The sequence below is a fragment of the Physeter macrocephalus genome, chromosome 11 (assembly GCF_002837175.3).
Source record: "Physeter macrocephalus isolate SW-GA chromosome 11, ASM283717v5, whole genome shotgun sequence".
Lineage (NCBI taxonomy): Eukaryota > Metazoa > Chordata > Mammalia > Artiodactyla > Physeteridae > Physeter > Physeter macrocephalus.
This window is the reverse complement of record NC_041224.1, coordinates 120,525,929-120,549,471: the sequence shown is the minus strand read 5'-3', so window position 1 is coordinate 120,549,471 and position 23,543 is coordinate 120,525,929. Positions and strand designations below refer to the sequence as shown.

At 34.1% G+C, this 23,543-nt stretch overlaps 1 protein-coding gene, 1 non-coding gene and 1 pseudogene across 11 annotated transcripts in view; all 3 read right to left on the bottom strand.

Annotated features, from left to right (window-relative positions):
* MIPOL1 (mirror-image polydactyly 1) overlaps positions 1-23,543 on the bottom strand; it is a 320,015-nt gene that overhangs the window by 120,612 nt on the left and 175,860 nt on the right. The window lies entirely within an intron of this gene.
* Positions 20,915-22,132, bottom strand: LOC114487140 (eukaryotic translation initiation factor 2 subunit 3-like; annotated as a pseudogene).
* LOC112063514 (U6 spliceosomal RNA) lies at positions 21,840-21,946 on the bottom strand. Its single transcript, XR_002891023.1, has one exon. It is a non-coding gene; the product is annotated as a U6 spliceosomal RNA (small nuclear RNA).

The window sequence follows — 23,543 nt, the reverse complement described above, 5'->3', positions numbered from 1 at the left end:
GAGGGAATGGTTTAAGCGGTAATGTGAGTGATGGGGAGTGGCAGATGAAGCTTCGCTTGCTCACCCACTGCTCACCTCCTGCTGTGCAGCCTAGTTCCTAACAGGCTGTGGACTGGTACCAGTCCATGGCCCAGGGGTTGGGGACCCCTGCCTTATGGAATCATGTTCCTTCTATTTAAAGAAAGTTTCTTTAATACAAAGCTGAAAATGACTAACTCAATTTTTAGTTGTCTGAAAATGTGTTATTTTCATGTTTTTTTCTTTTTTTGAAAATTGTATGTGATTCTTTTTCACATTTGCCTGGTGTTTCCTAGAAAACACTGTGGTTTAGTCACATAGTTGTGATTCATAATCTATTTATTTAAATATTCATTGAAGCATTTCGTACATAGCTATTCTATATCCTGCAGATGACTTTATTGTGTTTGTGTGTTCTCTTTTTGGGTTTGTTGTGTCTGTTGACTACCATTTATAATGGTTTTCTTTCTCATGTGCTTGATTGACCTTTGTTGTGAACTCACATTTTCCAGATAATAATTTATGGGAATTGTGCTGGACTAAATTGGCGATGCCTTTCTCTCAGAACTTGTGTCTGTTTCATCAGGGAGCCAGTGAGGACAATTCCTAGATAAAGTTCAAGAAGTCTGGATTAATGCTGCTGTTTCTGGCTCAGATTGGGATCCCAAGTGAAGATCAAAGTACTTCTATAGATGTTTGCCCCTGGTGTAGCTGGGGTACACTGGTTTGCTTACTATTGGAGAGGGGGATGTTTCTGGTTCAACTCCCAATTTTTTGGTGAAGTAAAATCTTTGGAAGCTTTCCTCTATTTTTGGTGGGTCTAGCAATGCATGAATTAGATTCTGTCCAGGACCTAGCAGGTCAGCAGCACAACGGTCACCACAGTATGTTTTTGCCACACTTCAGGAAGAAAAAGCCTATATTGAAATTTAACACATATTATGCAATCAAAAGTAGACCAAACTGTTTTTATAATTTAATGTTTGGAATTCTCACATTTGGTACATTAACTGGATTTAATTATTTTAATAATTTAATAATTTTCCTGAATTGCTTTTAAATAGAAAAGATACAAGAGAAGGTTTCAGATTGCCACTTGCAAGCCCTTCTCTGAGAACAACCCACTGTGTGGCTATCCAGTCTAAAATCCAAATATATGAAACGTAAAGTAAAATTTTGAACACAGTCACCCTAACAATATTTTCAATATCATAACTTTTAAGCTCTGTATTAACTAGTGTGACATGATTAGTATTTCTTTTGCTTCCTGTCTTTAAACAATAGCCTCTTTGTTCTACAATAAACACAATATAATATAAGAATGAAAACTATTTAAAACAGTTTAATGGTCAGAATCACTACAGCAGCTAGCATGGTTCAGCTGAGTGATAAACTGTATCATAAGCTTGTTAGATGTCTGATTTCCAATAACTGCCACATATTCTAATTTAACAAATACTTAGAAGTTATCATAGTCTTGCTTATTTTAAAGGGGAAAAGTATATATAAGTAATTATTTAATTGATAAATTGTTGAAAAGTAGAAATTGAAACATTCCCCATTAACTACCTTTAACACCGTGAATCCTTCAGGAAAAAAAATTCCTTGTGGTGGGAGAACCACTTCTTAGGAAATTATTTACTTAATTATTTACTTAAACCTCTCAGGTTTTAAGGTTATAAATAAAAGTTAGTGTCAGAACCAGAATTTGAGTACCGAACTTTTAACTATCCATTAAATAAACAATCCTGAGTCTGTACATTAACTACTTTGCCAACCTCTTCTCCAACTTTTCACAAGCTGTTATATCCTATTGTGATGACTCTAAAGGTAACATAGTTTACTCCAATTTGTAGCTCTTTTTCTGCTCACTGTCATTTATTTTAAAGTCTTATTTTTGTATTTTTATTTTTAGTGTATGATATCATTCAATTTTTAAGCCATAAGTAATTTAACGTATTTATTTTGAACCATTTCTTTGTCCATTAATTCACACTGTGGAGGCGCTATCTTTTCCACTGAATGAACTCTATCTCAGAAGATACTACCTTGATCTTAAATTTGTTGCTAGTTAGATCCCATTAGATGTCTGGCTCCCAGGACTTTTTGACTATACCTCTGAAAGTCATTTATACCGATATGTACAAAACCACTGACCATCTCACTGGCTTCACTAATAATCTATCCATAATTTAATGAGATTTGCTTCTTTTAATGTCTAGAAAACAGGTTAATCATGCAGTATTCATAGTCTTCAGAGAATATCCATTAAATTATTGATTTTCTGTCTATCACACCACTTGTTCTTGAGGTTATTTCCTCTGGAAAAAAAAATTATATGCAAGAAAACACTTAAACACTTAAAGCTGGAATGTGAGTTCCCCCCAACAGTCCATTCTCCTTTCTCATGGCATGATACATTCCTTTCACCAAGCTTGCTCTCTCTGGTACTACCTAAGAACATGAGCACACAGAGAAAATTAAATTCTTATTTAAACTCAAGATGCAAACATTTCCCAAAATGACAATATTCCCCTCCTTTACAGGAGTTGTAAACATTTATCTACAGGCCGGTGCTCTTCTATTTAGTTAGAATTTTAGTCAGCAGTATTTTGTTTATTTGTTCAGGATCTTGTATGTTTTTTCACTACATCTATAATACACTTCACCACCTGAACACCTGCTGAACTAAACTTAAACTTGTCCTGCCAGCAAAAAATTTTGAAATTATGCAATCTGCAATTCAGTCCATGGCAAGCACTTGGGTAGAATTTCTTCTATACCTTTCAACATACCTAACAACAATTAAAGAACTGCCTGCGTAGAAATATTGCCAACTGAAAAGTTAGTGAAGCGAGTTTAATCAAGTGAACTTGAGTAACATTTTTGCTAAGGAATTTTCTAATACTCATATTAAATGAGTACCATAATCACAATCTATCAGATTAACTTTAACATTAATCTAAAATTTTATGAATGTATTAAAAGGAAAATCAGTATGATCATGTAATCTCTAATTAATAAAAATAAAAATTTCATTCATTGAAAAGTTTTTATATATGTAGGCTATAAAGAAAATGTAAGACTATGGAAAAGGTTACTGAAAAATCAGCCATGATAACTGGAAAAAATATATTCTTATACAAAGGAAAACAACATCTTAATAAGTTACATTCCACATGGAAATTTTTAAATAGGTAAACATTAATATGTAACTAGCAAAAATTACAATTATATAAAACATAAATATAAAGCTTTATAACCAAGGTTATATGAAAGATATTTTTACTGAAATAGTTCATAATTAAATAAGAGTACTAAGAAATTTCAAAGAAAAGAAATGTTAATTTATAAGTCTCTCATTTGTGAAACCATTTTACTCTGGTTTCTAACACTAAGCCAGTAAATTTCCTAGTCATCTTAAAAATCAACAAGAAATAACTGAAGTTATCCGAATTAAAGACAAAGTTTTAAAAAAAGACCAAAACACATTTTAAAGAAAAACAGAGGAAGCAAGATTTCACATACAAATTAAAAGTTATCTTGAATACTTTAAGTTGACATAGAGGCATTAAACAAAGCAACTGAAGTTTTTAAGAGATGACAAAACAAAGGAAGAGAAACTGCTAAACCTGACTTCATTTGTGTTAATCAATACAAACATTAATTTAAACGAAAATTCTGTATATGAACGTGGAATTATTTGGGAGTTGTGTTTAAGCATGTGAAAAGCATAAAAAAAGAGAATTCCCTGTTTCCTTTTGGATGCTGCAGACAACAGCAACACAGCCTAGGGCACACTGCTGCGGATTTTAACTGTTGTATGGAACTACTCAAAATGCTTTTGATCCATTTTATCTTGCAAGTTAGCAAAGAAATGTTGCAATAAGAAACACCAACAAAGATCTGAAAAAGTTAAGCTCTGGATTACCATATTGTGTTCTCTTGCCATTCAATGCTTCATACAAAGGCAGTGGTGTTCAAAGTAAGGAAAAAAAAGTGGAGGGAGAGAGAAAAAAGAGAAACTGGTTTCAGAGAGCGCAAAGCACAAAGTAAATAATATTCTTCTACATCCCTTCTTTTTCACAGATTGGATGTTAAAAGAGTTGCAGCAATTAGGCTTTTGTTAATTACCAGCTGTTGAAACAGATGTGTTGACTATCCTTATTAGCCAACAGTTGGGTGAGAAGAACAATTGATGCTCCCTAAAACCAACAGCCAGCTGCTCTGCAGTAATTATCTCCAATTAATAATACAGGTGATAAAGGCAAAAAGCTCCTATCCCACTGTTTCAATAACTTTGGTAGTTTCAATAACTATGGCTTTATCATTACACAGTAATAGAGAATACATTTATTACAACAAGTAAGGTTGTGTATTTGACTCTCATTAACCCTATGGTAGTTTCCATTATGCAATTTCTGGAGAAGGAAATCAGACAAGTGCTAAGAGTAGAAGCAGACATTCGGTAGGCTTTTATTTATCATATTTCAAATGTCACTGCCAACTTACTTTTCTAGTACTAACAATAATAGCTAAGCATTAAGTTCTTTGAAAAAGAGAAGCATAACTAAAATCTGTTCTTTTTGATTTCCAGGTGTTTTCACTGATCATGTTTTATATTCAGTTCACTGAAGCAATATATTTCCTCTTGGTAGGACTAAATATCAGTGTCTTGTTCCCTAGTTTACATTTCCTCAGTGACTGGTAGAAGCAATTTTACCAAACCCAAAAAGAATTTACTTCGTAGAAGTAAACATTATTTTATGTACACAAGGAGATCAGCAAAGCAAACAAGCAAGCAGGAAAACAAAACATAAAACCTTATTTTTATTTTGTAGACATCATCTTATACAATATTCAAGTTTCTAAGTATGATGATGTTAAAAAAGAAACATCACAATGGAGCATACGAATAAAATAGGAATAATTATATGTATAAAAATTACTTTTCCTATTTTCTATTGTCAAATGTTCATATTAAAATTTCACTTAAAAGAAATGTAAAACAAAGATTTTAAACAAGCCAGGCATCCACCTCTATCCTACAAAAGAGGTATCTACAAGAATTTACAACCATATCTATTCACTAATTAGAGAACACTTAAAGACACTGTCTTTCTGAAAATAAGGATTAGAGCTGGATGAATACACCCCTTTCACAAACCTTCCTCATGTCTCTGTTGGGTCATCATAAGCAGCTTGTTCTTCCAGAGTTAAATACAAAAGCTACTGATTATCAGTTCTGAACGCCCTCAGTTAGGTATCAGGACAATTAATAGGGACAGAAACTTTAAAAAACATGTAAATAAATCATTTCACCAAAAGAGGCTGTAATAAAAAAAAATAATGAACAAAGGCAAACTTTCTATAGAAATATTATTTAGGTTTCCACTTGGGCACTCTGGCTTTCCAATATGAAAAATCAAAAGCTTGCCACATTCCATGTAATTACAGGACTTTCAATATTTATATAATTATATAATTACAAACAAGAGAGATAAGCACATTACAAAAAAAGAGAAAGATGGTCCATTTCTATGAAACCAATTTCCCATGAAAATTTGTAATATTTAAAACTATATAATTCATAAGGAAGCTTCTGATATACAGAAGCTAGCAAAATGTGCAAATAGAGGAGCAAACTGGTGGTTTTAATGTCTGGACATCTTTATTAGGCCGTAGAATTTATTCTGTGATTTCTCAGTTCTAAGACAAGACCTAATTTCTCACATAGTATTGTTAAGAGCAAACATCTACCCTGACACTGGAGCAGTCCTCCTTTCCCTCTGCACTATGCAGGAATACTGGAAAAGTACACATGTGACATAGCAGCTGATCATGCTTTCTCTTCTCTGTGGAAAGGTACAGGTTGTGGTTACCATCCAAGGCAGCCATAGCTACTACTGAAGCAAGAGGGCTGTCCTCTCATTATATCCTAGGTGACTTAAACACAGGGAAGACAGAAGTGAAACCTACTCCTAAACTCACTGCTGTTTAAAAATAAGCCAGGAAATATATATCCGCTCTCTTCCACAAAAAAAAAGAATGGCAATATGTAGTGAATATCTGATTCCTGTACACAATTCTTCTAAATGCTGCTGTTTTGAAATTTAAAAATACCTAGGGATAACTCAGAACAGTACTCAAGTATTCACAGCTAATTTCAACAGGGGGTGCTTCAGATATCTTATTTTCACACCAATTTCAATGCATTTCAATTTAAGAATTTTACTGTATGATTTAATAACCTGGGATACACATCTGCATTTTCTCATCCATAACATACATTTCCACTGTTCAGCATGCCTTTCCCACCTTGCTCACTGGCACACTCATTAACTTGCTCTGCATTCTTTCAAATCTCCCCACAAAAACTGTTCTTTGTCCTATGCTTCACTTCACCTTGTGTATATATATCTATTATAGCATTCATCTAATTACATTTGCATTTTTTGTACATTTATCTACCCAATAGATGGCAAATTTCTTTTCCTTTTAGTATTTCCAGCATGTAGTATATACGATCTTATTATATTTTCAGTGAATATAAATATTGAAAAATAAAAAAGATATCTTTGTCTACTTATTGTTCAAAAAGTAAATTTTTAAAATGTAAATCATTTCATACAAAGATACGGTTTATTTAATTTAGGTTGACCCACCATGTATATCCCCATGAATAGAAAATTTTATCCTCTTAACTGAAATAATCAATTTGGCTTTACTGAATTTCATATTCCACATACTAATTCCAGTTTTACATCACCTCATAATTGATACACCTCATAAATAAAGGTAAAACTTTAAAAGTAAAAATAAGGTTTTTTAAAACCTCTTCTATCCTCACTTACCACTCCTACAGTTTACTTGAAATAGTTTAAAACTGTAGTCCATGCCATATTTTGGATTTTTCCTGTTGTATGTTACATATTTTGAGAATCCTTTCTCAACGCATATCACAATTAAAATCATCTTATCACTGCTTAAATTTATCTATAAATTTTAAGGCATATTGGCTACCACTGGTTCTTATACATTATCTTTCCTTCTTTTGAGATCTGTTTTACTTTTCTTTAGGCTATGATGCTTCTTCAAGTAAGGATAAATAGGAACTTTCTTAGACTTACTTGTTAAAAAACAAAAGTCTTTGCTTTGCCCACTTGTATAAATGATATTTTGGATAGATATAGGATTCTTAGATTGCAGTATTTCCTGTAAGATTTATTAATATAGTTGCACTGTACTACTATCAGTTTTGCAGGTGAGAAATTTAATACAAGTATGATGCTCTTTCCTCTGCAAACCATTATTCCTATGCTGGAAAGGAAACATTTTCTCTTCACCAAGAGTACAGATATCTTAGCCAGATATATCTATACTTTTAACATATGTATATAAATTTACATATGAATAACAAATTTATTCTACCCAGTCCTTGCGATGTACTTTCATTTTGATAACTTGAGTTTTTCTTTGGTTCAAGTGAATTTTCATCTATTATTTCTTTGAATATGGTTTCCCTTACATCTACTCCTTTCACTTCTAGAGTTACTCCTGTTTTCCACACACTAGGTTTTCTTTGTCTAGCATTTCACTCCAATTCTTTGTTTTCTCCCTTTGTTCTTCCAGATCACTAGATTTTTGTCCCTGATCATTCTGTTGTTCAAATCTCCTATGATATCTTTTTGTTAATGCTGGTCTATTTTGATCACTCCCTCAAAATATCTGACCCTCCATAAGAAGTCTTATTCTAAGTTTTAAGTTTTCTTCTTGTACTAAAATAGCTTCAATTGGTGCCAACTGTGTGGTAGAATATGGTCTTTCTCCATGCAGCAATCAAATTCTCTGAATTATATGTGGACTCTCAAGCCTATTCATATCAGCCCATATGGGTTCCCTCAGCACATTTGAAAACTACAGCAGCGTATTTGGAAGAGTGGTGATGAGCAAGATTTAGTAAGCAGTTTCTTCATTAGGCAGATTGGCAAGTTTCTCTTAGGGCATGATCATTAACTGGACAGAGATAGCTTCTTTCCAAGACAAGAGGGCCTACTGGAGCTCTGGTATTCAGGGAAAAAACAACTTTTATTCCACCACTTCTTTTCCTATCATTCATTCAAACTTTTAAAAGTTGTATTTGTTTTCCTTTTGTACAAATGGCAAATAGTCCTCCTTTTGGATCATAATATTGATTCCATAGGGAGTTAGTATTGATCTTGCAGGGTTCATTGAACTTTGTCCTATCCTTATCAATGACCTCCAGTCCCAGTAATTTGAACTTATGCACTTCATTCATGAAATACTCCAACAGCCTCCAAGCCAGTCTTTCCTACCTTCCTATACCTGCCCTAGTTAACTCTATTAAAACCTGTGAGATTACTTTCCTCCAACTCTGGTATTATCAAGTCATACATTTTATCATTCCTCCAGGAAAAAATCATCAGAACTGCCTTATTTCTATCATACCAAGTACAACCTCCCTTGCTTCACTTTCAACAGTCCACTCTCTGACATCAGAGTTGTCCACAGGCTGACCAACCATTTTGGGAAACCCCTCCATGGGATGTAAAAAGTTCTGATCTTTGGCAATGGGTGCAGAAGTTTGGCAGGGGGGAGTACAAACTCATATGGTAGTCCAAAAAATAGGGCTGAAAGCAATACTGGTTTTAGTATCTGATGGACACAGCAAAATTATCTGCCTTTTCCTCTGCAGTTGCTGCTTTTTTCTCTGGCTACTAATTTAGCAACCATGATTTGTGGTTCACAATCATGGATCATTCATCATTGCATCACTCCTAGTGATGCAACGTAAGTTCAACAAAGGTACATTGTCAATGTTAACAGTTCATCTCTGACTTCCTCTGTGCAGTAATTGTTGTGCTTTGTATCAAGATAGTGCTAGTTTAATGTTTAACACAGTGAATATTATGAACATGCTTTCTAAGAGTTCAGATAATGAAAATGAGAATGACAATCCCAATGCTGGCATGACCCAGACATCACCAAAAATGAAGGCTAAACGAGAGGACACATGCACAGGTAGATTAGGCAGATAAACAATCAAAACAGAACATACTGTAAGATATGCAGAGAGAATTTGGGTTTGGACATGCTGGAGAGGGAGATGTGAAAGAACATATGGAAACTGAATCTCCCAAGTCTGGGGTGAGACAGGCAAGCGTTTCTAAATCAATCAAAAGGGTTTTTTTTGTTTTTTTTGTCTCCTCAAATCACACCAATAATAATACATTACATCAGGCTGCATTAGCCTGGGCATACTACACAAAACAGACACAAGTTATTGTTTTGTTTCCTTGACTGTTCTATGAAACTGAGTAAAATTACCTATTTTGGCTCAGAGGCTGCAACTACGGATAAACAAAAAAGGATTTTGATAAGAGTTGTGCTGGCCCCTTACAGTGTAGTGCTGAGTTTGTCAGCACTTAATGGCAATCACGCTTTCTATACCATGTCAAGTGATGTGCCAAGTCAGAGCAACAAAAATCATCCTTCCTACTTATTAGGTACTTTCATTTGACAAACGGAGTTTCAAACTGTCTTCTTGATTTCTATGAGGGTTTTAAACCATAGAAAACATAAAACAAAAGATTGTTGATATCTTGTCCAAATATAAACTAGACTTTTCTCATTTATCTGGATATTAGGCAGACAGTGTAAATGCAAATTTCGGCAGTTTCTTTTCAGTCTATAAACTTCTTCCCAAAGAAAATGAAAAGATCTTACCTGTCAAATGTCCCGTATACCTTGTATGCAATACTTCTAAGACAGGGGTATGATCTGTTTACCTGTGATACTGAGGCTTTTATAACGAAAGTTTTTGTTCACTTTTGATTCTCTCAAAACATGCAAAATTATTTAATGAGATTTTTTACTTTATAGAAATGGAGGTAGACAGCCTCCTTAGATATGTGCCTATGATGGCTATCATTGTTGCTGGCCATAGAAAAGATATTAAAAGGCTGGCCTGTAATAAAATCATATTTTCAAAGTACAGACAAAAAAAATGCCCTTCTATGGTTTGGAAACACAATGAGGATATTTATATGCTTTTCTCTAAAACTGTTTGATGACCACTGAAAAAGCTATAATGAGCCTAAAGAAGGAAGAGTGGACCACCTGAGTTGTTTGATGTTATGTGTAGGTTGTGAAAAATACTTATATGACCAAAAAACAAACAAAGAAGACCATTTTTTGGAATAAAACAGTTTTAGAACTCAAAGTCACCAGGAAGCAGCATTATATTAGTTTCCTAGGACTACTGGAACAAATTACCAGAGATTGGGTGGGTTAAAACCACAAGAATTATTCTCTCACAGTTCTGAGGCCAGAAGTTCAAAATCAAGGTGTCAGTAGGATTGCTTTCTTCCAGACACTATGAGAGAATCTGTTTTCTGCCTTCTTCCTGGCTTCTGGTGGTGGCCAGCAATCCTTAGCATCCCTTGGCTTGTGTACACATCACTCCAATCTCTGCCTCTGTCATCACATGGTTTTCTTTCCAGTGTCTTCTGAGTCTGTGTCCAAATTTTCCTCTTACAAGGACACCAGTTATTAGATTAGGGTCCACCTTCATGCAGTATAATCTCATTTTAACTTGATTACATTTGCAAAGATTTGATTTCCAAATAAGGTCACATTAATAGGTACCAGGGACTAGAACTTAAGGATTTTTTAGGAGGACACAATTCTACCCACTACAGGCAGACAAGTTAAACAGGACTTTCTCAATTTCTGTAGTAAACTGTAACTTATTTGGAATCCAATTGTGAATACATGAGTTCAAACTACTTCTGTGTTCAACTGATGCTGAGAAAGCCTTTGAGAAAATTCAACATCCATTCATGATAAAAACTCTATAGAACGTCTTTGTTGTGATAGAGAGTATCTACAAAAAATTATAGCTAACAACATACTTAAAGATGAAAGACTGAATGCTTTTCCCCAAGATTGGGAACAAGGCAATGAAGTCCACTCTCACCACTCTTATTCAACACAGCTGGGAGTTCCAGTCAGTGCAATAAAGAAAAAAGAGGAAAGAAGAGACATACACATGTGAAAGGAAGAAATTAAAGAGTCCTTATTTATAGATAAATGATTGCCTGTGTTGAAAATACCAAGGAATCTTAAAAAACATCCCAAAATCCAAAAAACCTAGAACTAATAAGTGGGTTCATCAAGGCTGCAGAAAACAAGATAAACAAACCAAAATCAATTGTATTTCTGTATACTGGCAATATACAACTGGAAACACAAAATTAAAAACAATATTATTTACAATATTGATAATAAATACTTAAGTGTAAATCCAACAAAGCTTGTACAAGATCTGTATGCTCAAAACGACAACTACTATTAAAGAAATCAAAGAAGACATAAATGGAGACACATACCGTGCTCATGGACTGTAAGATTCAAAATAGTAAAGATGTCAATTCTACTTGAATCGATCTATAGGTCAATTCCTTGCAAAATCTCAGCACGATTTCTTGTAGATGTAGAAAGCTGATTTAAAAACTTACACAAGGTAAGGAAAGTAGAATAGCTAAAATAATTTTGAAAAGAAGAATAAAGTTGGAGTAATCACACTATTTAATTTTAAGACTTCCTATAAAGCCACAGAAATCAAGACAGCTGGTATTGGTGAAGGGATAGACAGACAGATCAACAGAACAGATTGGCTAGTCCGGAAGTGAAGCCACACAAATATGGTTAATTGTTTTTTTGATAAAGGTGCAAAGCAATTCAACAAAGAGAGTCGAGTCCTTTAACAAATGGTGTTGGAACAGTTAAACATCCATATGCAAAAAAAAAAAAAGACTTCAACCTGTCACATGTTACAGAAAAGTTAACTCAAAATGGATAAGTCTAAATGTAAAATGTAAAACTATGTAACTTCTAGAAGAAAATGTAGGAGAATATCTTTATGACCTAGGATTAGGCAAAGAGTTCTTAGGATGATGCCAAAAACACAGTCCATAGACAAAATAATAGATTAACTGGAATTCATAAAAATCAAAAACATTTGTCCCACCAAAAGTACTAAAAAAATAGCTAATAGATCAAAATTCCATCCATCAGTGGTCCCCACAACTGGTTACATATGAGAATCACCTGGAGAACTTTTTAAAAACAGATTTTCAGGTCCTATCACAGACCTACTGAATCAGATCCTCTGAGGGAGGGCTTTAGAATCTGTATTTTTTAAAAACTCTACAGGTAATTTTGATACACAGCTGATCCACAGACTATCATTTGGAAACAGCTGTTATAACAAGAGAATACAGGACTGAGAGCACAGCAGATGGAATAGCTCTGAATAGAAGGAGCGATGTCACCTCTGAGACATTAGGAAAGCAAATAAGGATGAGGTTGAGAGATCATACTTACTAGACCCATTTTCTCTGTGAAGTAAGATGCAAGTTTATCTTCTCAGAGAGAAAGAGGAAGAGCACTGGAATTAAGACCTCTAGAAGAATAGTGGAAGTTAGAAATGGTTGTTGTAGAGATCATGCTAAAAGAATCGCTAAGGGGCACTGAGGACAAAATTAAGGTTGAAGATAAAGCCACAATCACAGCAATTGACTCAACTGGGTAATTATTTTTTATAGTAGTTTAGGATTAAGAATGAAGAAACTGTACTGTATATATTTTGATGTCACCGCAATAACATAATGGTGACAAATTTGTGATGGATCTGTAATTCAGACCACATTTGAACCTCGCTTATGCCACAATTTCCCAAACTGAGTGACAGGAAACTCGCAACCGATGTTAACTTGTGCTAAGGGAACAAAGGGTCCCTTGGTCATATAAGTGTCCCTGCTGTACTTTAAATCTCCTTTAGAAATGAACAAAGAACATTAGAATATTAAAGACTTTGAGAAATCCCACAAAGAAATTTGTTTAATCTTGTTTAATAAGTATGCAAACTTATTTTCCGGGGAAGACTGCTTTTCAACACACTTATTAACATTCCCTCACTACATTACTTGCAGTTTTGGAAACTGGGAACAAAATATCGATTTATCACATTGTATTTGATCTATTTGATGCAAGATATTCAGGTAAAAAATTCCAAGATTCCAAGTTTCCAAACATTCACAAAATTCTATAATTAACTAAACATATTTTTATGTAGATTTTATTATATTTTTAAAAGATTTTTTTGATGTGGACCATTTTTAAAGTCTTTATTGAATTTGTTACAGTACAGCTTCTGTTTTATGTTTTTTTTAAAGTCTTTATTGACTTTGTTACAATATTGCTTCTGTTTTATATTTTTGGTTTTTTGGCCCCAGGCATGAGGGATATTAGCTCCCCGACCAGGGATCAAACCTGCACCCCCTGCATTGGAAGCTGAAGTCTTAACCACTGGACCTCCAGGGAAGTCCCCTTCATGTAGATTTTAAATGTATTTCTAACAATAATGTTGGACAAAACACTAGGACATCCTGGATACCTAAAGAGTCCTTTCTTAAATCACAAATTAATGGAACAAAACCAACATCAAACTCCTTAATTTATCACAAAGAATTATAGTCAAGGTCCAACCATTACTGCAGATTTTGGCATGAGGAAGGTCCATCTTACTCCATTTCCAATGATTTTTACTATTAAGTTGTTATAGATAATAAACAAAGAAAGGAAAAAGGTGAAGAAAATGAGATTGTACAGTTTTCTTTTGGCAATGCATCTCTGGGGGAAATAAAGGTGAATGAGGTTAGTAATCCGCAGCTCTATTTTACTGGAGAAATGGGGGTGAGACCTTAGTCCTCTGAGGCCTAAAGAGTTAGGAAAGAATTTTTGATAGGTTGTTAGGTGATCTGACATAAGTTTACTGTGGGCAGAGCTAAGGATATGTACCTTATGTGTTAAAGTGAGAGGATGAAAAATAGCCCATGATATTATCTCTACTTTCTCACTTTTCATTCATTCATTCATTCAACCTCACAAACTGAGGTTTGCTTCCATCAAAATATGAAAAGTTAAGGTGAAAACAACATTCAAACTGGTTACGTGTATGCATACATATCCTTCCTACACTGTATTTTTTTTCTATATTTCAGATGTATCCTCCTTTGACACGGGTCTCCCTTTAACTACCACTCCATCTGTCTAGTTATACAGCAAACTGATACTTGTTTACATTATCTTTACTTTCTCATTACACATTTTCTCTTCAGCTTACTCCCCCAGAGCATTTATACCCATTGCTCCACTGAAAATGCTCCTACTGAGGTCACCATATAAGTCTCCGCAGAGTCAAATCCAGCGAAAAGTATTTTTCTTCATTTCACTAGATGGACTATACAGCAATTGAAAGAGTTGACCATATCCCTCTCTGACTTGAAAATGTCCTTGATTTCCTAGCTACTCCACTCTCCTGTATTTCTTCCTACTCTCCTTTGCTGTTCCTTTTCTCTCCTCTCCTTCACCTCAAATATGTTAGAATGACACAGGGCTTCATCTTGTTCCTCTTCTCTATCTGTATTCTTCCCTTAATACTCTAATCTAGACCCATGGCCTATTAACCATGTATATAGATGATGCTAAAAATTTACATCCCCCGCCCTGGCTTCCTCTCTGAGAACCCCAAATGTCTGTACCTAACTGCTACCATGGTATATTCAAAGTGACTAAAGTGAAAACTAACATAGCCCAATGAAAACTTTGAGTTCTACCCTATCTCTTCTCCTCTTTCTTACCTCAACTGCAATACTACCATTTGCGCAGCCTAAAATCAGAACACTGATCCTTGAATCTTCTCTTTCCTTTAAGTTACTCCCCCAAGCACCCCCAACCAATGAACACAATCACCATCACTATGATATCCAAACATGGAATGCAAACATAAAAGTACTTTCAGACATTGTCTTGAACCCATCTACTCTTTCTACTTCTTAACACCCTAATCTAAGCCACTATCATCTCTCATCTAAGCTAATATAATAGTACCCTAATGGTTCTCCCTGCTTCTATTCCTACCCTTTACAAACTCTATTACACATAGTAGTAGCCAGCATGATCTGCTTAAACCTTAAATTATGTCTCTCATTTGCTATTAAACACCACTGATACACACTTATCATAAAATCCAAAGTCTTATCAATGTAAAAGTCACTTTAAAAACATAATAAAGTTCCAGCTTACCTTTTATTCCCCCAAGTTTTAAAAATGTGGTAAAATACACATAACAAAATTTATCATCTTAACTATTTTTAAGTGTACAGTTCAGTGGTATTAAACATATTCATAATGTTCTGCAATCATCACCACCATCCATATCCATAATTTTTTACATTATGTAAAACTGAAACTCTATGCCCATTAAATAATAACTCTCTATTTCCCTCCGCCCCCAAGCCCCTGGCAACCACCATTTTACTTTGTTATGATTTTGGCTACTCTAAGTATCTCATCTAAGTGGAATCATAAAGTATTTGTCTTTTTGTGACTGGCTTATTTCATTTACCATAATGTCCTCAAGGTTCATTCATGTTGTACCATATGTCAGAATTTCCTTCCTTTTTAGGGGTGAATAATATTCAATTGCATGTATTCACCACATTTTGCTTATCCATGGACACTTGGGCTGCTTACACATTTTACCTATTTTGAATAATGCTTCTATGAACATGGGTATAAAAATATCTCTTGAGACCCTGCTTTCAATTATTTTGGCTACATACCCTGAAGTGGAATTGCTGGATCATATGGTAGTTTTATTTCTGATTTTTTGAGGAATACCATACTGTTTTCCACAGCAACTGAACCATTTTACATTCCCACTAACAGTGCACAAGGGTTCCAATTTCTCCACATCCTCACCAACGCTTATTATTTTGTCTTTTTTTTTTGATGGTAGCCATCCTAATGAGTGTGAGGGAGTGTATCTTTGTAGTTTTGACTTGCATTTACCTAATGATTAGTGATGCTGAGTATCTTTTCATGTGCTTATTGGTTATGTGTATACCTTCTTCGGAGAAATGGTTATTCAAGTCCTTGCCCTTTTTTTAATTGGGTTGTTTTGGTTTTTTGCTGTTGAGTTTTAGAAGTTATCTATATATTCTGGATATTAATTCCTTATTAATCATCAATATATGATTTGCAAATATTTTCTCCCATTCCATGCACTGTCTTTTTACTCTGTTGGTATTGTCTTTTGGTGAACAATTAAATAAAATTTTAATGAAATCCAACTTATCAATTTTTTCTTTGGTACCTATGTTTTTTAGATTCATATCCAAGAAATCATTGCCAAATTCAATGACATGAAGGTTTTGCCCTATGTTTTCTTCTAAAAATTTTATGATTTTAGCTGTTATATTTAGGTCTTTGGTCCATTTTGAGTTAATTTTTATATGTGGTGTTAGGTAAGGGTCCAACTTCATTCTTTTGGGTGTGGATATCCAGTTTTCCCATAATCATTTATTGAAAATACTGTCCTTTCCCCACTGAATGGTTTTGGCACTGGTGTCCAAATTCATTTGATTTTATATATATATATATACATATATATACGTGAAAGTTTATTTCTGGGCTCTTTTATTCTACTCTATTGGTCTATATGCCTGTCTTTGTGCCAGTAACACAGTGTTTTGATTACTACAGCTCTGTAGTAAGTTTTGAAATCAGGAATTTTGAGTACTTTGTTCTTTTTCAAGATTGTTTTGACTATTTGGGTCCCTTGAGATTCCATATGAATTTTAGGATGGGTTTTTCTATTTCTGCAACAAATGTTATAGGGATTTTGATAGGGATTTTTCATTAACTCTGTAGATTGTTCTTGGTAGTATTGTTTAACAATATTAAGTTTTCTAATCCATGAACATGGGATGTGTTTCCATTTATATATGTCTTCTTTAATGTCTTTCATCAATTTTCTTTTGTAGCTTTCATTGTACAAGTCTTTCCTCTCCTTGGTTAAGTTAAATGCTAAGTATTTTATTCTTTTTGATGCTATTATAAATGGAATTGTTTTCATAATTTCCTTTTGAGATTGCTCATCATTAGTATATAAAAATGGAACTGATATTTGTATTTTGACTTGGAATTTTGTTACTCTGTTGACTTATTAGCTCTAATGGTGTTCTGGTGGACTCTTTAGGGTTTTCTATGTAAAAGATCATGATCATCTGCAAAAAAGAGATCCAGCTTAACTTTCAGATCTAATTTTATATATCTATTCCCCTCTCACTCACTGTGTTCCAGCCATTTTGAATTTCTTCCTATTTACTCACTACATCATGTATATTCCTGCCTCCGAATGTTTATTTTATCAACTCCCCTACCCCCAAATGCTCTTCCCATAAGTTCTTGTTTGCCAGGTTCATTGTCATTCAGCTGTTCTTATTCTAGCTTCCTGAGGTAGAATCTTAGAATATTCGCTTTTGCCTTTTTGCTTTTCTAATAAATACATTTTAAGTATTATCCCTTTCCCTCTATGGTCTGTTTGAGTTGCAAAGTTCTCTCTCTCTCTAACTCCCCCCTGCCCCCACTGTGTGTGTGTATCAGGTTGTTAACTATATTGTTGAAATCTTCTATATCCTTTCTGATTTTGATTTGTTTGTTCTATCAATTACTGAGAAAGATGTGTTAAAATCTACCACATGATTGTAAATCTATTTCTCCTTTCAGTTCCATCAATTTTCACTTTATATATTCTGAAACTACTATTGGGTGTATATAGATTTAGAATTGTTATATCTTCTTTATATTTATAAATGTTAGATATCCTTTATTTCTAATATAATCCTTCTTAAAGTCCACTTTGTTTGCAATGAATATAAATACCTCAGCTTTATTTTAACACCTGCATAATGTTTCTTTTGTCACTCTTGACTTTCAGCTTTTTGTACCATTATAATTTAAGGTGTATTTCTTATAAGCAGAACACAGCTGGGTTTTGTTTTATAACATAGTCTGACAATCTCTGTTTTTTAATTAGAATATTTGTCCTTTTCATTTAGCAAATTACCCTTATTACAATTATGTTTACAATTTTCATCTTGGTTTCCATCTGATCCATTTTTTGCATTCCTTTTCTCTCTTTTATCATCATCTTTTGGATCATTCAATATATTCTATTATACCACCAACCTCCTTTAGTAGCTCCTAAGTATACATTGTTTCCTCTCTGATCTTTATTATTTCCTTCCTTCAGCTGACTTTAGGTTTTGTTTGTTCTTCTTTTTCTAATTCTTTTAAGTGGTAGCTTAGGTTGTTTATTTGAGATTTTTCTTGTTTTTTAAGGAAGGCCTGTATTGCTATGAAATTCCCTCTAAAAACTGCTTTTGTTGCATCATATAGATTTTGTATGGTTGTGTTTTCATTGTCATTTGTCTCAAGGTATTTTTAAATTTCTACTTTGATTTCATTGTTGTTCTAAGCATGCATTGTTTAACATCCTTTTTCATGGTTATCTTAGAGATTCTAACTTCTAATTTGTTTTCCTGAATTTTAACTAATAGGAACAGTTACTTTTATCAGTGATGCTGAGACATTTTGAGTACATTACATGTCTGCTGGCATTAGGGTTATTTTTGCCATGCATTTTAGTTATAAATACATTTTAAACCTCAGAAGACATTATTGTTGTTGTTTTTGAATAGGCTACATTAAGTCAATATTTGAATGTTTCTCAGTACACTTATCCTTTTGGTTGCTCTTCATTCCTTCCTACATTTCTGTGTTTATGTTTGGTATTGTTTTCCATTTACCTGGAAATTTACTATTTCTTTACTATTTACTATTTCTTTCAATGCAGACATGCAAATGACTAATTCTCTAAGTTTTTGTCCTTTCACTTTGAAGGATATTAAACTGGGCATAGAATTCTACATTGGCAACTTTTTCCAGAGCTTTAATTATGTCATTCTACTCTCTTCCGGCTTCCATTATTTCTATTGAGAAGGCAGCAGTCAGTCTTATTGTTGTTCTTTGAACAAACCATTTTCCTTAGTCTGCTTTCAAGATTTTTCTCCGTCTCTCTGAAGTTCATAACTTTTACTATGTTGTGTCTATGTGTGGTTTTCATTTATTTATCCTGCTGGAAATTCTTAGAACTTCATGAATTTGTGGTTTGAAAGTATTCCATCAGTTTTGGAAAAATCTTGGTTGTTATCTCTTCAACTATTGCTTCTGTGCCACTCTTTTCCTCATCTCCTTCATTGACTCCAATTACACATATGCTGGGCTATTTAAATTTCACCTGTCTTCTCAGATACATTTTTTTTTCACCCAAATTTCTTTGTATCTCTGTGCTTCAATTAAAAAAATTACTGTCAATCTGTTATTTAGTTTAATAATCTTGTCTTCTGCCCCTACACCAATCTAATGAGCTTGCAATTTCAGATATTGTATTCTTCAGTTCTAGAATTTCCAATTGATCCTTTTATAGAGGTTCCAATTTTCTGGTGAGATACTTAATCTGTTTATCTGCTTTCTCTTTCATTTTCTCTATCTTTTTGAATATTTTAATCATAGCTATTATTTCTTTTTCCAATTTATCCCTCCCCCCCTTATCCCCTGGTAACCATAAGTTTGTTTTCTACATCTGTAACTCTATTTCTGTTTTGTAGATAAGTTCATTTATACCTTTTTTAGATTTCACATATAAGCAATATCATATGACATTTGTCTTTCTCTGTCTGACTTAACTTCACTCAGTATGACAATCTCTAAGGTCCATCCATGTTGCTGCATGTGCCATTATTTCATTCTTTTTTATGGCTGAGTAATATTCCATTGTATATATATACCACATCTTCTTTATCCATTCTTCTGTTGATGGACATTTAGGATGCTCCCATGTCCTGGCTATTGTAACTAGTGCTGCAATGAACATTGGGGTGCATGTATCTTTTCAAATTATGGTTTTCTCCAGATACATGCCCAGGAGTGGGATTGCTGGATCATATGGTAGCTTTATTTTTAGTTTTTTAAGGAAACTCCATACTGTTCTCCATAGTGGCTGCACCAATTTACATTCCCACCAATAGTGCAGAAGGGTCCCTTTTCTCCACACCCTCTCCAGCAGTTATTGTTTGTAGGTTTCTTTGACGATGACCATTCTGAGTGGTGTGAAGTGATACCTAATTGTAGTTTTGATTTGCATTTCTCTAATAATTAGTGATGTTGAGCATCTTTTCATGTGCTTTTTTAGCCATCTGTATGTCTTCTTTGGAGAACTGTCTATTCAGATCTTCTGCCCATTTTTTTGATTGGGTTGTTTTTTGATACTGAGCTGCATGAGCTGTTTGTACATTTTGGAGATTAATCCCTTGTCAGTTGCTTCATTTCCAAATATTTTCTCCCATTCTGAGGGTTTTCTTTTCATTTTGTTTATGGGTTCCTTTGCTGTGCAAATGGTTTTAAGTTTACTTAGGTTCCATTTATTTTTGTTTTTATTTCCTTTACTCTGGGAGACAGACTGAAAAAGATTTTGCTGTGATTTATGTCAGAGTGTTCTATGTTTTCCTCTAAGAGTTTTATAGTATCCGACCTTACACTTAGGTCTTTAATCCATTTTGAGTTCATTTTTGTGTATGGTGTTAGGGAATGTTCTAATTTCTTTTTTTACATGTAGCTGTCCAGCTTTCCCCGCACCAGTTGTTGAAGAGACCCATTTTGAGTTTATTTTTGTGTATGGTGTTAGGGAATGTTCTAATTTCTTTTTTTACATGTAGCTGTCCAGCTTTCCCCGCACCAGTTGTTGAAGAGACTGTCTTTTTTCCATTGCGTGTGTGTGTGTGTGTGTGTGTGTGTGTATATATATATATATATATATATATATATTTTTTTTTTTTTTTTTTTTTTAACAACAAGAGATTTTTTTCTTTTTTTTTTTTTTTTAACAAGAGAAAAACTTTATTTCAAACAGGGTCAGTGGTATGCATGCTATAGCAAAGGCTGGTTGTAAAAGCAGTTTCATTTCAAACCTGAATTGATGCACAAATGTAACACTGTTTAATAATCAATTACTGCTAAAATGTGGATTAAATCCATCAATCTGCCAATTCTGACATTTATTATAGACCCTATTATTTACTTTAGTAGTAGAGGGTAATTTTCCTCAGAAGAAAATGAAAACAACCTTACATTTCTACTAATGTAATGAACTGTATCCCCAGTATTGCTCTGAAATTATACCCCTAGGTTGTTAAGAGAAATTCTAACTTCATCCAAATGTATTATTTAACTGATAATCTTTAGTCATCATCTACTGTTGGCTTGATGTTACTCCTCTTATCTGACCCCAACAATTAAATTCCAGTGTTTCTCAACTCTTCAGCTAAGGGCTATTTTTTCTCCTACTTCTGTGCACACAGGATTAGTGAGAACTATTTTACCCAAATCAGCCTTGACTGTACTAATTCTTCCTCTTGTTGAAAGGGATCTTATGTTCACCATAAGCACTTCATTCTTAGACAGCTTTTGCACCTTTGCTGCTTTTTTGTCTCCTTCTGTGCATACACCAAGAAGTCATCTAAGTAGGAAATAGGAAATTTCCAATTCTGTGAAGATGTCAGGTAAAGCTCCAACTGCACCAAGCACCTGCCCCACCATTCTGTCAGCTCGGCACAAAGTGGGGTCAATTTTTGTTCCAACTCCAATAAGACCCCCTGGAGCAGCATACTGAAGATCACTGTGTTCCACAAAAAGTGATACAATTTTGGAAAAGATTGGTTTACACATGAGTTTTACTTCACTATCTTTGGAAACAATACCAGGTCTGACTGCTATCTCCTGGCCCACCTGAAACATGTAAGTGAGTAATCAAAATATGTGGGACAACACAAAGAAATATGGAACGTTTCATGAATTTGTGTGTCATCCTTGCGCAGGGTCCATGCTAATCTTCTCTGTATTGTTCCAATTTTAGTATATGTGCTGCCAAAGCGAGCACTCTCCACTGTATATTTTTGCCTCGTTTGTCACAGATTAGGTGACCATAGGGGCATGGGTTTATCACCGGACTTTCTATCTGTTCCATTGATCTATATTTCTGTTTTTGTGCCAGTACCATACTGTTTTGATGACTGTAGCTTTGTAGTATAGCCTGAGGTCAGGAAGTCGGATTCCTCCAGCTCCATTTTTCTTTCTCAACACCACACTGTGTTGATGACTGTAGCTTTGTAGTGAGGTCAGGAAGTCGGATTCCTCCAGCTCCATTTTTCTTTCTCAAGATTGCTTTGGCTATTTGTGGGCTTTAGTGTTTCCATACATATTGTAAAATGTTTTGTTCTAATTCTGTGAAAAATGCCATTGGTAATTTGATAGGAATTGCATTGCTATTATTAAGTCCTTGTCCATCTAACTCCATCTAATATCTGGATCAACTTTGAGGTGTTTTATATAATGTGCATTTCTCTTGGTTTTGGTCATGTAGTCTTATCTTTTTTTGTGCCTAGTAATTTTCAACTGAATGCCTGTCATTACTTGTAAAATAATGGTAGAGATTTCAGACATTATTTATTCTGGAGGTTCAGCCTTACTTATGCCAGGCAGATGGAGTAGGAAGTGATCACATTAATTCAAACAAGAACTGTTACAGTTGTAAATGCCAGTCTGTAGCCTTTGGTTCTCATAAACCAGCTGTGAAGTCCATCCTGATTCTCAGAGACTTTCTGTTTATGTTTTTAATCTCCTAACCTGTACAGCCTCAGATGTCCTGAAGGCACTACTAAATGTGCACTTGAATTCCCCATCTCTCAACATCACCACCAAAAATCTGCTGGTGTTTCTGTGTCCTAGCAGTGACCTCCCATGAGTATAAGGCTGGAATTTTCAGATTTCTACATACAGATAATCAGCGAATGCCTACAGGGTAAAAGTGACTAAAGAAATCAGTTCTCCTTTCAGATTTTTTGCTACCACTGTCTGGGGCAATTTTGTTCTCATTGCCCCCAACAGCTCTCTGATCCCTTTAAATAAATTATTTTTCTCAATTGTTCTTGAAAGGAGTGCTGGAATGTTGTAAACCACTTGATCCCACCCAGAAGCAGAAGCTAAAGACTTTTATTTCAAAACACACTGAATTTTTGTGAATAAATGATTCTCAAGAATAAAAAATCAAGGGCCAGAAGACACAACATGGAATATATACCATAAAAATTGATGAATAAAAGAATAAAGACCTAGATTTCCAGACTGTCAAGGAATCCAACTTAAAAAACACAGATCTATTCCATAGACCATGTGATTAGCCACAATATGTATGTATGAGTATGCATAAATATATGAATGTATATACACATATGCATATGTTAAATCTGTGCTTATCTTCTTTTCTTTAAGAGTTGAAAAGGTAAGGAATAGAAACTAAATGCAGTTCTACTACATGCCTGCATAAATTTTTAGTCATGTTATTAAAGTAGAAATCTGTCTTTGGTTTGTTTTATTATGCTTCATTATTTCTTAGTTCTTCTGGCAAAATAATATTTCAAATTTATTTTGGAAACCCATCTGTATTAGTCAGGATTCTCCAGAAAAACTGAACCAAT